General features: G+C 55.4%; 1 protein-coding gene across 3 annotated transcripts in view; it reads right to left on the bottom strand.

The window, feature by feature from the left end:
• Positions 1-4,241: 4,241 nt before the first annotated feature.
• The window catches only part of AJAP1 (adherens junctions associated protein 1), a 46,778-nt gene continuing 34,787 nt past the window's right edge, over positions 4,242-16,232 (bottom strand). For all 3 annotated transcript variants that reach the window (XM_087755465.1, XM_087755466.1, XM_087755464.1), the window contains exon 6: positions 4,242-11,191. The gene's annotated coding sequence lies outside the window, so the exon portion shown is untranslated. The remainder of the gene's footprint in view (positions 11,192-16,232) is intronic.

Here is a 16,232-nt window from a genome sequence, read left to right as displayed (position 1 = left end):
TATCGAAGGCCAGAGTGCGTATCAGGCAAAGGAATCAACTGCTCCCTGGTCTAAGCCGACTGAAATCAATTGTTGCAGGGGGAAGCGCGGTCAGCCATGTCTAAGCCCTTTGACAGGTCAATAAATTCCGCACCTGAGAGGTCACCGCTCGCCCGCGGAGGTGGACGTGCTTCCCCGGCATCGCTGCTCGAGTGACGCCCTGCTCAGGCGGGCACTGGCTGCCAGGAACGGCCCCTGTGCTGCGTGCTCCAAGGCGCCGCTGACCTCGGCTTCGCACGGGGCCTCGCACGGGGCTTCGCACGGGGCCGCAGCCCTGAGGTCCCACCCAGGCTTTTGCTAACGCACCTCCTGTGCGGGTCCTCTTTGGCAGCAGAGGCGAGGGGTGGGCTCCCAGGGCGCCCGCCACCAGCTCCTGCCTCCTGTCCTCTGCTCCAGTTGCATCACTTAAAAATCTGCAAGGGAAAGATAATAGTAACCCCGAAGAAACTCTGGCCCTGTTTTGGCCTGACAAGGAAGTAAGATAAATGTGACTTTTCAGTTAATATCATGCTCGGAGGATGAACAGAGCTACAGGAACAGCGAGGATTTCATTCTGGTAAGTTTATTAAAAAGATATAGACGTGTCACTCCTGGCAGAGCCGCACAGGTCCCGGAGTCTCGGGGCTCAGGTTGTATCAGTGTCAATAAAACCCGAGATTAGATCTAACACCAGCCTGGCATTTGAATCCTGCGAATCGCATCTGCACGTGCCTCCTGAGGCTTCAGGAGACGACATGAGTCCCATCGGGGAGCAGGTCCCCAGCGCGAGCCGTGGGCAGCCGCTGTGCTCCCCAGCCCGGGTGAGCGGGTGGAGGAGACGCGTGGGCTGACCCCAACCGTGGGCTGACCCCGTCGCAGGCTGATCCCAGCCCGGGCCGATCCCACCGCAGACCGACCCCACCACGGGCTGCGCTGGCGCTTTCCGCGCAGGTCTCCTCTGCCGTGGCGTCCTCGGGGCTCTTCCTTTCCAAAGCCCTCCTGCCATAATTCATCTCTCTGCTGAGAGGCTTTGCTGCTTCAAACTGCTTATTAGCACAAATTGCCTGGCAGTGAAAAAATGCGCTCTCAGCACTCGTCATTTATGGGGCGAGCACATCTGTGGCCAAACGTTGAGATGCGAGCCCCGCCGCCTCGGCAGCACACCCCGCCGCAGGGCTGCTGCCAGGGGCTCGGTGCGAGGCCGGGGTGGACGACCCACAGTCTGCTTCAGCGACTGATAACAGCACTAACAAACCCCTCTGTTTTGCAATGGAACTTTTGGATGCATCAAATAATTCCAATCGCAATAAAAGGTTTTGTGCAGCCCAAAGCCCAGAGGTGTTTGGGCCACGCCACCCGCCGCGAGCCGGACGCACACCAGGGTCTGGTGCCTGTCGAGGGAGGGGGAGGCTGTCGAGCTCATCTGCCAGTGTCCCCTCCCGCAGAGCCACCCTGCCTCCGGCCACGGGCACCCATGCACGGCCCTGTCCCTGTCCCCCATCCCCACGGGGAACTAATGGCACTTAGAAGGGGTGTGAAGCATGGAGATCTTGGCTGTGAGACCCATCAGCTCGGATGATGTACTTAAACTTTTAATAAGAAATAGCACTCAATATAGCACATTTCCAGCATTTATTGAACTGAAGTGCCTTCTACTGCTTCAGTGCTGAGCCCTGAAGCCTGTCCTGGGTGATTTAAGAATGATCCATCTGGAAAATGATGCAGACAATTTGTTACATCCAGCCAGAGAGCCATAGAAACCACAATAACAAGCTTAAATGATTTCAGCATCGCTAAATCATCCAGCCCCAGCCAATCTTCCTCAAAGCCACCGCCGAGGTGGGGTCACCGCATCGCACACGGCTCCTCTTCCCGAAGCCGATGCTCCTCCTGCAGCCCAGCCTGGCGCCGGGAACCCGGCTCCTGGCACACGTCTTGCAGGACACGGGAACGCTGGCACGACCGGGTCCCCACAGTGAGGGGACCCTTTTCCACCTTCCCCCTTCTCATCTCTCTCCCCAGCCCCAAAATTCCTATTTGCAAAGAATACGACATCACCAGCTTAAAAACCCCTTTCTTGCTGGGCTCCTCCTTCTGCAGGCAGCATTGTTGCATGTTGATGGTTACTACCTAGCCCTGGATAAATCAGGGCTTCGTTTTTCAAAATAGCATGTTGATTGATGCTTAAAATATCTCCAGCAATTACTTCGCCCCGGTATAATTATAATAATTAAACTTGGATAATGCTTAGTCCTACTTTTTAACAGAACTGTGTGCTGCGGCATCAGCGCGCTTGTGTTTTGTTTCCAGCCTCATTTTTCAGTCTCACCCTGCTGCTGGGCTGAGGCAGCCCTGAAGGGACGCAGAGATCGCTGCCTCCAGCGCTGAAAAGGGGACGGTGCCAAGGCCAAGGCCCCTCCGGCCCCGGGGACCGCTCGAGGCACCGTTTAACCCGGGGCACGGCACAGGGTGGCTGTGCCCTGCTCCTCACCGCAAGGCAGGGCGAGCAGCAGGAGGGGATGCTCCTGGCTCCATGCCGGGGGCGATCGGTGCTGGAGGGGGTAGGGACGGCCGGCTCTGCGGGGCTCTGCGGGGATGCGTTTTGGCCAGTGCTTCCCTTTGGCTGCAATGCAGAAAGCCGAGCCCGCCGGGCTGGGCAGGAGCCCCTGCAGCAATGGTCTTCCACGAAGCACAAGTCCTGCAAATAGCAGAGCGGCGAGGAGCTGCTGCCCCTCCTGCAGCTGTACCGGCTGCCCGCGGCCGTTAGAGGTTGCAATCTGTGCGAGCGAGCCACGCAAATGCATGCAGCACCCACCCGCCTGCGCCGTTCGGCTCCCCCACGTCCCCTCTCCCACGCTGCACGGCTCAGCACCGTATTTCTCCTCTGTGCTCCCAGCAGCGACGCTTGCAACAATTCAAGCTGGCGAGTACGCTTCCGGCTGTGATAAATAGCAGGGAAAGGAATGAGATCCCAACACTGTATTTCATGCCCTGAAATCCCACTTGTATCTGGAAATGAACAGAGCTCTCCGGCTGATATATGCAGCTCCGGGGCCATTCGCATCCTGTTAGCTTGTACACATTGTCACAGTGATTTAAGCTTGCAATTTGGCCCTAAAATGAAGAGCATCTCACTTTGTCCCTCCCTATTTTCCTATATATTTTCCCGCAGAAGAGAGCTTTAGGGGAGGATTTGGCCAGGCTGGGGACGAGCGGCATCTCCGGTCCTCATTTCGGCGTGCCATCAGGCGGCTGGCCTGACACGGAGCTGCAACGGGTCCCGGTGCCGCAACGGGTCCCGGTGCCGCGGGAAGGCTGCTGCCCCAGCCTGGAAATGAAAGCAGCAGGCGGCTGTGCTGAGCTCTGTCTTCTCAGGTCATCCCTCTTCAAAGCCGCCACAGACACTGAAAAAGGCTTTTTCTCCCTTTCTAGGTCAGACGGCGTTTCGAAGAATTGCAGCCACGCCGTCCCACGGTGTCCTGGGGAGGGAGGACGCCGGCGGGAGCACAGGAGGGCTCTGGAAGCTGTCCCTGCTGCCTGGCAAGCTCTGCAAGAGCCCCCTCCACACGGTGCCTGGGTCCCCATGTCCATCTGTCTGTCCGGCGAGCTGTGCAACAGCAGGGCCAGCCCCCCCGGGAGCATGATGGCCCGAGTGTGAACTGTCATCACCCATTTCAACCCAGATTTGCACACAAGAAATGTCATTTTAATACACATCTGCTCACAGCAAAATCTATCTTTAGGTAAATGATGTACCTAGGTTAACCAATTCCGTAACGCCCGCTTACCTTATTGCATAGCTGTATATTTAAAACATCATTAGTGACGTTTAATTAACTCCCTAACTGTTCCTGTTAAAGGGCTTCCCTCTTTCAAGCACTTTGTCCCACCGCACAGGCACAGGTCCCCCCGAGCCCCGGGGGACACTGGGCGAGCTCGGGGACCCGGCGTGCTCCGCCTCTGCCGCAGGGCCTGGAGGTGGGTGGTGCTGTGCTGGGGACCCCGACGGGATGCAGGAGACCCTTTGCCCAGGATGAAGGCAGGGCCGTTTCTCGGCCGCTCGCCCGAGGGATGCGCAGCTGGGGAGACAGGGACGTTTCTCCAGGGAAGCCCCTGGGCAACTTCTTGCTGGGGGGTCGGAGCCCCTGGCCCCCAAAACGACCCCATCCCCTCCCCAGGGACCGCGGCCGCCGCACGGAGGAACCCAGTCACCACCCGGCTGCGCGGTTCTCATATCAGTTTTAATAGCAACATCAGAGTACTAAATATACACAGGGAAATCGGTATAGGGTGGCATTTACAGTGCTTCCAAACACACAGCTTTGAAGTACAGAGACAAATTAAAAACCACTCGGGAAGAAAACAGTTCTTGCCTGCACGGCCCCGCGGGCAGCCGGCTCCCTGGCACCCCACCGTCGTCCTGGCTCGCGCCGGGGGGAGCCGCGATGCCAAAAGGCGACGGCCGCTTCCACCGGCAACAGCCGCGAGCGCTGGGCTGGCCGGCCGCTGCCAGGGCCGCGCGCGGGAGCATCGCACGCGTACGTGCTGGACGTCTCGCAGTGCAGGATTTTTCCAGGAAAATAAAGAAGTACTCAGTGATGTCAAACCGGTTACAAAGTAAAAGCTGTCTCATGTTAGAAAACGGTTTTTGGCAAAATAAAAATAAAGTGTAAACTTCACTGTACATGTCCTATCAAACAAAAAAATAAACCCCTCGGAACCTAAAATAGAAGAATCTGGGTCAGAAATCTGTGCCCTTAGTGTACATTTTTGTGCAACATATACTTTTTCTCAAAGTAAATATTATCTCCACTCGTGACACTATTAAAAATGTACCTACAAACGCTGAGAATAATTCTTAAAAATGTGTGAGAAGCGTTACATGAGATCTGGAGACCAAACCCACGGACTTCTGAAATGGGGAGGGATTTCTTGCTGGTTTTGAAAAAATCGCTTACAGATTTTATACCTGGTTGAATGAAAATTCCAACCACATTCATCCTGAAATGGGTGGGCTGAGATAGTATATATATATTTTTGTTCTATTTTATTTTAATTTTTTTTTTACAAAATATATAATATGTGTAGAATATCTACTATTTAACTACCATTTGAGCTGAACTACCTGCCTTCACAACAAGCTGCCAATGGAGAAGAGGGAACCCGAAATCCGCCCCTGCGCGCGCTCCCGCGCTGGTTTTGCTGCTGCCCCGACCTCCCGAGCGCGGCGCGAGCGGCACGGAGGCCGGGGAGCCCCGGGGAGCGCGGCTCCCGCCCGGCCCCTCCGCCGCTGCCGCAGGGGCTGCCCATTTCCTTCGCTGGGAAGACAGAGTGAAGGTAAACGATCAGATCTGGGGAGATGGGCAGCCCCCCGGGACCCGCTCTGCCCTGGCGCCCGGGGACGGGCAGCCCTCGGGGACGACGCTGCCCTCGGGATACCCCAGTTTGCAAAAATCAGGGGCTCAAGTACCAAACCCTACCAATCTGCCCGCTGCACCCAGAGGTGCTGTGACACAGTAGCTTGGACCAGCAGCCCCAAAACAGCTTAGTTTGGCCCCGACAAGAGCCCACCAGCGCCGGCCGCAGTGACCAGCCCTGCCCGGAGCCCTTGCCCAAGGAGTCATGCCAACGCCCCGGCTCGGCAGGAGCAGCGAGTCCTGCAGCTCTTGCTTGGTGTTTGCAATGAGTTTTGACGGAGGAGAGGTCCCGCACGGCCCCGGGAGGTCTGGGCTTGCTGCAGAGCCCGAGGAAGAGCCAGCTCTCCGCTGCCGGAGGGAGCAGAGCAGCCACCATCCCAGCAGAGGAGCTCTGCCGGCTCCGCGCAGAGGCTGGCGGTGGGAAGGGCTCGTCCCAAGCCATCCTCTCTCTAAGACAGAGCCACAAGCAACACACAGACACACCGCTACACGTCTGGGGGATTTGGCAGCCTTTCGGCAGCTGTGACGCATTTCTTAGTAACTACTAAGGGGCTAAGAAATCCGTAAAATGAACCAAAAAAACCCAAGAAGCAGCTAGCTGGAAGTCTATGGCGAAGCAGGGAGCAAAACTTTTTTTTTTTCCCAAGCTGCCAGATTCACAATGAAACAAAACACAGTAAAAAGCTATTTTTCCAAGGAAAGGGCACACTGGAAACATAGTTTTGCTAGGCGGTGGCGGACGCCCAAGGCCACATCTGGGCTGTGCTCCGGGCTGCACCGCGGGCTGCACCCCGTGCCCGCTGCGGTTGCTCTCCTGGATCTACCGTCCATCCGTCGAGTCCCACCACACGCGTGCCCGCAGCTCCCTGGCACGGCACCGCAGCGCGGTGCCCGCCCCGGGCACAGCGGGGACGCTCACAGGGGACATTCATCACCTCGCTGCTCACAAGCCATTGCTCAATCTGTCGCAATGCAGATGATGCCGTCCAGCGCACGGGGCTGTATTTCACGGTGAACATTTCCTGCTACCTGCACAACGCTATCAGGCTGGAGAATGGGCTCGGCTTCTCAACGATAACAGAAAAATCCCTAATTCTCCAAATGCGCCCAAGTCCCTTCTGTCACTTCTGTCCCCACACAGGAGCCAGACCCCGCCGCTCGGGCGAGTGGCTCCAGCCGATTCAAAATACCTGCTGGCACGAGCGCTGGCAAACCCACCTGTTATTGCTGAACAAGCTTTGGGCTGGCTCCAGCCAGTGAAGCCTGGCACAATTCCCGCCAGCTCAGGACGAAGCTTTGTGTCCAGCGAAGGGCAGCAACAGAAGGAGCCCATCTAGAGCCATCGCCTGTGGCTGCGGCAGCCAGAAGACCTCGGGGCGAGACGACGCAGCCGTAACGTGGCAAAGCTCCCGAGGGAACGCGTCTGCAAACACCACGCTTGCCTGCTTTTTCCCCGGGGTAAAAGATCTGCTTAATCACCTATTCCACTAAAATAGGACTTCATGTTTGCATTTCTTTTTTTTTTGGCTTTCATCAATGGTAGGGAATGAAATAACCACAGTTCACTACTCTTTACTGTGAAAGACACTGGGATGCTAGGATCCTGCCTCGTAAATCACTGCGTTTGCAGCCCCAGCCCTCCCCTCCTTTCCTTCCTCCTGGCAGTTATCCCTTGTTGGTGTGCTTGGCATGCATAGGGACGGGAGGGGTTCTCTGATAAAGTGCAAGTGCTGTTGGTCCTTATAAATAAGGGAAGATTGTGCATCTACTTTTGTTCCCTGGTTCACCGCTCATCTCTCGGCGACCAGGATGTGTCCTTCTGCAGACTATGTGGAAAGCTCACGCAAGTCCTCCTGTCAGAAACCTGCTCCCGTCGTCTGGGGTCAAAGTTATTTGCCTTCATTCTCTCTCCCTGACACAGACAGACAGACACACACACACGCTTCCCCCTCCTTGCCCCCAGCTCCGCAGGGAATTTCCCAGGAGCCGGGTGCCAGGCTTGGGACAGGGCACCTCTCCATCCCCATTTCCATCTCCACCACTATCACCGGCACCGGCGCTGCCCGCGCCACCCTGCCAGCCCCCAGCTCTGCCTGACGCCTCCCCTTCAGGCAGCGGGTTCCATACATGCAGAAATACAGAACAATGCTTCAAATGCTCGGGAACGACGGAGTTAAGATATATTTTACGATGTGAAATTGCTATCGAGATCACACTGGAATACCCACAAGAACTACTGGGTGCAGCCAGCACCTACAAATAAATAGGAAGATCAATGGGTGAAGCACAACAGACGCGGCTCCCGAGCTGGAGTGGATTGATGCCAGCGAAGTCAAACAAAGAAGAATTCAAATACCGGGCCAGCAAGGGTAATTTGCAGGGGCTGCACCATTTACAACAGTAAAACACAGAAGCCCCAGTATACCGAGATGACGGATCGCCCTGGAGGAGTTGCTCCGAATCCACGCTCCTTGCAGGGGCTTGGGCTGCTCTAGCAGAGCCCCGGGGGGAGCAGCACCCAGGCGCTGCCCTGCGCACCCACGAGCGGGGGCATCTGTAATCCAGACAAGGTAACACGTTAGGCGTTGAATTGCACCCCGCTGCAGCCCAACGCCCCTCAGCGCGCACGTGAGACTGCCAGGACCCCGCGCAGCACCGCCGGGCCTCCCCTGCTCGGGGCAGACCCCCAGGGCACCCCGAGCACAAACACACCCTGCGTTTCCCAGGGAAGGCTAAAGCTTCGGGGGGTCGCTCCTCTAGCGAGACACCATCCGTCCCTGCACCGGAGGCATCCCGGGGAGGCGTCCCACCCAACGCCCTGGAGAGCCAGCCACCAGAGCCACCCGGGAGACACCCCTCCGCCCAGTGCCCAGCCCCATCAGGGAAAGGTTTGCTCTCATGAAACACAAAAAGAAGAGCAGATCTCACTCCGCTGCAGAAGTCTAAGGGACCCACCCCTGTTAAACACCCGGCAACACCAATACCCAGCCCGGGGCCGCACATCTCTGCTGGCGCCTATGCCCACCCAGCTCAGCGCTCACGAGAAACCACCTCCGCAGAAGGTACGGGTTCGGCCGTGGACTAAAACCTGGCCGGGAGCAACAGGAACCCCCCTTCTGCTCTCCGGCTGCCGGTCGGCAGCGACCCCGGTGCAGAACTCGCCCAAGGTGATGCTCGAGGCTCATCGGAGTCACAGGGAACGTTGCCAATGCCTTTGGAGATGTTTGGTTCAAGTCCGCAGGTAATCGTCAGGTCCAGCAAGGAAGACTTCTTCCCAGGGCAGCTTCCAAAAATTTCGGAAAAATAAACCAGACTGTGCAATTCCATCAGGAGAGGACAGAAAAGGGTACGGAAACAAGAGACTGCACATGTGGCTATGTGCAATACCAGAAGTTTCTACTTTTTTTTTCAACTGCACGCTCATTATAATAAAGAAATGGAGCTGAATAATTAGTGGATGAGTAGAAACGTGTATCTGGACAATTCTAAAAAATTGCTAATATTTACGAAGGGCAGTTTACAAAAAGAACTGGAGGACTTTGGTCTGAACACTGCTGTCATTCCCACCCACGCCACGTTGAAGCAACCCAACCGAGACCCCTCTCAGCGTGTGACGCAAGCAGACCCTCGCACGAAGCCGCACGGTGCAGTTGCCCAGGAGCCCTCTGCAAGCTTTGCCTTGGCACGATCTACACGGGCCGGCCCGGGCTTGGAGCAGGGCGTGTGTTAAAGAGCAGAAGCAAAGCGTGGTGAGACCCCGGGCAGGCTGGGAGACCCCAGCCTGCTGCCGCCACCCCCCCACCCCCCCCCGCCTGGCTCTCCCAGCCATGGCAGTTTGGAGGGGCACAGCACGGCATGGACTGCCGCACCAACAGCAGCACCCGACTCCCTGGAAAGACTGGGAGAGGAGGGCTTGCAGAGCTTCCCTGGCAAACCAGTGGGCAAAAATCCCTTTTTAATGCTATTAAATGATCCCCATGATCATGGAGAGCGGGCTGCATCTTCTCCTGCCATGGCAGACCCAGCCAAGACCATGAGAGCACAGGAAGAGGCTCCCCGGAGCTCACTGGCCTTGGGCTGGGTCAGGAGGCAATTGGCTTGCTCTGTTCTTGTTTCTCACAAGGGGCTGAGCAAGCTTTGGTGGCATGCTCAATTTAGAAGCCATTTTCCAAAAAAACCCCACATCCAACTCCTGTAATACATCTCTTGTGCCAAGAGAGGCCCATCCTTTGAAAGTCCACACCTAAAACCCGTCCCCAGCCAGCCCCGAGGCGTCACACCTAATACAGCAGGGACCACAGCTCTGCGAAACAAAGGGCAGACACAGGCTTTCGGGCTTCTTCCCATCTACCTTGATGACATATCGGGCTACAGAAGTCTGGAAATACCCTCCACCACTGCCTCGAGCTGCTGCAAGCTGCCAGGAGCCGGGGGACCTGCCTGCTGTGAGCTCCCTGCTCGCTTCCCGCTCGCCCTGCCCCGCACCGCAACCCGCTGCCCTGCTTTCGGGAACACAACGGTGCACGAGCACCGCCTCTGACACGGGGTCCGCAGGGAGCAGGATGCACCCCACGCACAGGGCATCGGGCCTTGCAATGGCCGGGCGCCCCGCGAGCGCCGGGGCAGCCAGGAGCCCTGCAGCAGCCGGCAGGCAGGAGGGGAGCTCCTCTGCTGCCTGCTCCTCTCGCCGCGGCGTTACGCTTCCTCTGACCTCCTACAGCAGGAATGCACTTTGTGAATTCGGCCTGGATGCATCCTTCGAGCTATAATCCCAGCAGGTTTCCATTCTCCCTTTCTTCCAGACCAGCCTCCGGAGCGCTCCGCCATCCCTTCCAGAGCTGGAGGAACCACGGGGCAGCACAGCCGTGCTCCTCCTGTTTTTTGGGAAGCCTCTCCCCTGCTCCCCGCCGGCAGCCTGCCGCGCCGGCAGCGCGGTGCACACCGGCGCCAGCCCCGGCCATCCCCCACCGCCCGCTGCTGCAGTCCAGTCACGTCGCCACCGCTGGAAACGCGTTTCCAAAAAGAACCAAAACTATATATATATATATGTATACATACATATATATGTTTATACATACACACACACACGTATATATATGTATATATGTCTATCTATATATACACATATAGGTTTGAAAGGCAAGCTGCCAAAGTAGAAAACATCGGTTCACCTAGTTTGTATTATGCGTGTTAAAGAAATGAGACTTTTAGCCCATGACATCTTCTTTAAAAATGAGTATTTAAGATCTTCAAAAATTGCTACAGTACAAAAAGTGTTTGTGTGTGTATATATATATTTTCTCTCTACATATATCGTACGTATGTATGCGTATGGACCGGAATGAATGACCCCACCAGAAGAGACACCCCACTTGTCTTCCACGACGTTTCTAGGCGTTATCGACTTGGCTTCGGCTTCTCGCGAAGTCTTTGCATCGGTACATGGCACATAATGGTATTATTGGCACAGGTTCAGAGTCACAGTCCGCGTCCGGGCTCCAGGCGCTCAGTCCTTCCCTCTCGGTCCCTCGCCAGTTCCTCTTCCTCCACAGGATTCTTTGCTCACCCATTTTTCTTTCTCTTCTCCAAAAACACACTCTTTGAAAAATGCAGTTCCCTATAGGCGTGTTCATTTTTATAAAAATATATTTGGCCCATAGAACGCTGCTCTTTGAGTCTCCTACTGGTAAACAGAAATGGTAGGTACAGGTAACCCATTATTTTTTTATATTTTTTACAGGTTCACCAATGGAATCCTGTAAAGGACGAGAAGAAAAACAAAGATTAAATCACAACAGGGAAATGCATCACGACTCACATCGCTGCTTTGATGCCCCCGAGGAGCCCGCTCCTCCCAGCAGCGGCACAGCAGGGCTTGGGGAGCAAACGCTGACGGCAGCAGGCGAGCGTCCCGGGGGAGCGGGGCACGGAGAAGGGGGATGCCAGCGACCTCCCCCTCCCCAGCTGCCAGTCTGCCTTTGGGACTGGGACCACTACTTCTGCCTCCCTGGAGGAGCCCCAGCCTCGCCCAGCCGATTTTCAGCCGCGTTGCGCGGGGCAGCGCGAACGGGGACGCACGCGTCGGGATGGGGATGCTCTTGGCGAGCGGTGGGAGTGAGGCGGAGGCTTTGGCCTGCCTTACTGCACCCTCGTACCCTCTCAGGGCGTTTTGCAAAGCGTGATTCATTTCTGAGCATCCTTGCATTCTGGAGCTTTACATACTTGGGCTAAGAGCAGCGAGTGCTCTGGCAGATGAGAAGACGATGATGAGTACTAACAAGATTTTCTAAAGTTAAATGCCCTAAAGAAATCAATAGAGAATTGGTTAAGCATCAAAACCAGAGATCCTATTGAAGTTCTTCTTAAGCTATTTATTTGCTGCCTTCTGAAATCTCTCTCCCTACTTAATCTTTAAACCTTTACGCAAAGACAATTACTCCCCATCATTAGCGTGCGGCCACTCGCTTTACGTGTTTGTGACTTTACGTATAGCGATACGTGCTGCAATACAGCTAAGCGGGCCTGAGACAGCTGCCCACGTGCGGGCTTTATACGCAGCAGATATATATACAGCATATGCAGACGTGCTGCCTATCGAGTGCTCGTGACATATATGCCCGAATCTACGCCGCGATCTCTGACTAGCTGGTTACTAGCATCTAGAAATGCAGCATGCTTTTTGTTCAAGGGTTCTTTCTTCAACCTTATTTTTAAGCAAGATGCTCAATATATACCATCTCCAAGAACAGCACTGAAGTCTTAATTAGCAAGACAGATTTTACAGAGCCCTTAATCTCCTGCACCGGGGCTGTGCTGGGACTGCTGTTACTCCTCCGAAGACAAGCCTGGATTTTTTGTGATGACTCATTATCTGTTAATGTTAATACAAACCATTTGCTGTTGTTAGGCAGAACGGGGCCATTGCAGCAGCTGCTCGCCATGTTCAAAGCACAGAATTACCATACAATACTGTAAATTGTAACTGCCTTGTGCAAAAGCTAGGGTCAGATCAATGTTACCGTACCAGTACGATTTTCAGGTCTCCAATCGCCACTTCCCTAACAGCGGTGCCGAATATTTACGTGTTCTGGATGAATACTACTTAATGCATGCATTGCAGGATGTAAAATTTATATTGTATTCCAGATAGCCTCTTTGTGCAAAGTAGGTCAGCGCTTGATCAACCTTACAGATTTTTGTATAATCTCATTCCATGCGGTTTTTCAGCCAAAGAGAGCGGGATTAAGGACAAGAATAATGTGAAATCTCAAACTTCATTTCAGAAAGCCCCAAAGCCAGTACGAAATCAAACCAAAACATCCACAGCTTGCTGCGGTGGCTGGCCAAAGCCACTCGAGTTTTCAGCAAATTCACCTTCTGGGTTGCAAAACGGCGGCTGTTCCCGCCTCTGCCTTGGCACTGCGTCTCCTCCGTCACCTGCCGTGATCGGGGCACGGATAGTTTTGCTTCTCATACCCCCGTGCAGAGAATCCTCCAGCGAGCTGCCTGGCAGAAAGGCTGTCGCTGACTGCTTTACCCTTCACCTAAAGCAGCCTTGGGCCGCTGCAGGCCCCCTCTGTGCAGGAGCAGCTGGCGGGCTGCCTGCTGCCCGGCGGTGACACCCACCCACAGGCCAGCGCTCCGGCGGGGCCCGACGGCCGCGGAGCCAATCTGCTGGAAAGCTGCAACAGCTGCTCACCACGGGCGCCGTCGCCCGCCCCCGGGAGGGCCGGTGCCCCGGCAGGGACCGCGCCGGCGGCACGGGAACCCTCCCCGTTGCTCCTGTTGGCACGGGATGGATCCGACCCCAGGAAATAACTTCAACATCTGCTTGCCGTGTAACGAGATGTGTTTTGCCAGGTTCCCTGACACAACCTCAGCGCTGCCTGCAGCTGTCCAGGCTGGAGACTGTTCTGCGGCGCTGTCCCTTACATCTGCTCCCTGCGACCGCTCGGCCCAGCCTTACGGTGCCACCAGCATCGTCAAATGCCAGACTGCCAGTCAGGCAGCACGATATTCGGCACTCACACGGCGCTGATGGACTGTAATACATAAACTCCACGTTAAACTCCAACCAGCCTCCGGGTGCTCATCTAGCCGAAACGTCCGCACACCCTCTCTGCCCTGCCATCCCTCTCTGGCCACATCGTCCATCTTGTGCCTCCAACTCTGACTCTACATGTTCAGTAGTGCTAATTTGCTTATTACACAGCTAAGAGCTGTGAAGTGCCATCAATTAAAACTTCAAAAGTGCTTTGAGCCTTTCTGAGGACAGGGGTTCCCGGCGCAGAGACCAGTGCAGCGCCCGACCCCTCCCGGTGCGTGGCCGTGTGCCTGCAGAGTGGGGAGAGCCCCCCACCCTCCGCTCGCCCCCGCTGCCGGGGTGCCCCCTCGGGCTGCCTGCTGTCCCCTGCGCACGCCGAGAGAAAGCCGTGCATAACCCCTCCGGCCAGGGAGCTCCGCGTGCTCTGGAGCATCCTTCCACCGCTGCCGAGATGCAGCGGGTCAACATCAACTGTCACCTTTGGGCTACGCCGCGGCTCCAAGCCAGCTGGGAAAATGGCCATCCCTCCAGAAGAGGTGCAGCCAGAAGCAGCTGCATCTCCTTTTCCCCCAGCCTCTCCTCTAGAAACAAGAGCTGGAAAGGCATCCTGAGTCCCACCGCTCCTCCTGCGCTCGGCAGCATCTGCCCGGTGCCAGTACAAGGCAACCACGACGACAGGGGACAGCCTACCAGGGAGCTCATCCCGACGCCACCTGCTCTCGGGAGGTTTTACCTTGCACAGTGACATGTGACACTTGAAATATTCATTTCGTCTGTGGGATGTCCCAACTGGCACAGATGCATTCATGCAAAATGCTGTTTGCATGGGGTTGTGATGCACCTTTCCACCGCAGGCTCCTGGGAAGCTCCGGGGAGCCACGCCGACCGACGCGGGCAAACACCGGGCGGCAGGGGCAGCTGTGCAGCACCGCCGCGCTGAGCAAAGCCCTCTCGAAGACGTACGCGCTATGACCCCGGCAGTTCCTCACTCTAACAAGCGCGCCCCGGCAGAAGATGTAGGCAAGCGTGCATGGGAGACAGCATGGTGTGGAAAAAACATTAAGCGACCTTTTTTGAACTTCTACAGGATTTGGGTTGACCCCATTTTGGGACAAGGGCAACTTCTCCTGTTACCTGTGCCACGGTGACGTTCTCTACAGGACTCCCCACATATGGCAGGGATCTATGGCCATCGCCTGGTTTTTACCATGACGTACCACTTATGCATGTGTATTCCAGAAATATCCCAGCACAAATACACATATGCACATGTACACATGCAGAGAACAGTTTTTGGATTAATCTCATTTTGTTAACATTAATGAAACCAAACAGCAGCTTCCAGAACTGTATAAATAATTGAAACACTATTACAGAGCTAATGCTCCAGGTACGACTCGGATAGATTTTTCCAGAGCGCGTCAATACGCATTTTATGGATTCCATGAAAACAGGTCAATGAGAATTTCAAGGATTTAATAAGGCATAATGGACCGCCTTTGGACTATTTAAAGAAATCTATGGAGATGACCAGGGCACGGTCTTTGACGCAGAGTTTCACAGGACCTCAGGCAGGAGCGGTGGGAATTGCCCAGGTTTCCCATAGCAAGCACCAGCTCAGAGCTGCTCATTCTCCTTCCCTCTACTTCAGGCAGGAGAGCTGCTGATGGCATCCAAGTGTGACTGGCTTGGGTTTTGTGTTGGGTTTGTTCTGTTGTTTTTTTTTTAAATAATTTTAAGCCAATGGACAGACATCACAAACTACAAAGCCCGCGGTGGAAAAGGTACAGTGGATTATTGCCGTTTGCTTTCTGAAGCTAGCGCCCGCACGTGCTGTTGAGCACGACCCTGCAGAACCTCTCTGTTCATCCTCAGCCGCCCTTGCTCACTGACACCAGCTCTCGGCCAGGTACCTTCACCCTTTGTCCCCCCGAGACAGCAGCCACAACAGGAGAGTCAGAGAAATAATGAGAGAACATGGACAGATGAGGAGTGAGAGCCTTTTAAATTTAATCGTAGAGCCCCTCCAGCCAGGAGAGGCTCTCAGGGGGCCGAGCCGCGGGGTGGTGTCAGCCGGACCCTGCGGGCAAAGACGCCAGCGGGCAGAGGCTGAACCCTCACCTTCTGCTTTCTGCCCTCCGCCGCGCAGGCAGGTGGGTGCACACCTCACCCGGCCTGGCCAGCCCCGAGCACAGTCGAGACCATTAACTTTTTATTCCCTTCCATTCTAATCTAATTATATTTCTATGTTCAATAGCTGAGCATAATGTTAAACAGGCTATTCCGAGTAAGCTGCAGTCAGGGAAGGCTGGAAATTTCATTTACACTGAATATATGATTCATTACAGCAGGGACTTGAGACAGACCAATTAATTCACCTGAGCGCGTGGCTTGAACGGGCACCGCTGCCCCACGGTGAGCCGGCACACTGCAAACCCTAATTGCTTTTCCTGCCACCGCTATGGGCCGTGCCACCTTCAAAAGCAACACAAGGAGGTGGAAACGGCTCAAGCCAACTCAAAAAGGAAAAAAAATCCCCACACAATGTACTGTTGAAACCGGCACAACATTGTTGTACTCCTTCGGTTGCAGCAGTATCCGAGGCGTGCAGCCGGCTGCTGGGGACCGCATCCATGGGCTTGCAGGCTTGGCTTCACACAGAGCAAAGGGGGGCACGGGAGGAGGAGGCGGCAGAAGAGGAGGACCCCGGCACCCTTGCAGCAGCAGCATGGAAGCGTTGATGACAGCAAACA

Source organism: Nipponia nippon, unplaced genomic scaffold (genome assembly GCF_047370975.1).
Source record: "Nipponia nippon isolate SJK-2023a ecotype South Korea unplaced genomic scaffold, ASM4737097v1 scaffold_19, whole genome shotgun sequence".
Lineage (NCBI taxonomy): Eukaryota > Metazoa > Chordata > Aves > Pelecaniformes > Threskiornithidae > Nipponia > Nipponia nippon.
Note: the sequence above shows the minus strand (reverse complement) of the source record. Positions and strands in the feature narration are given on the sequence as shown.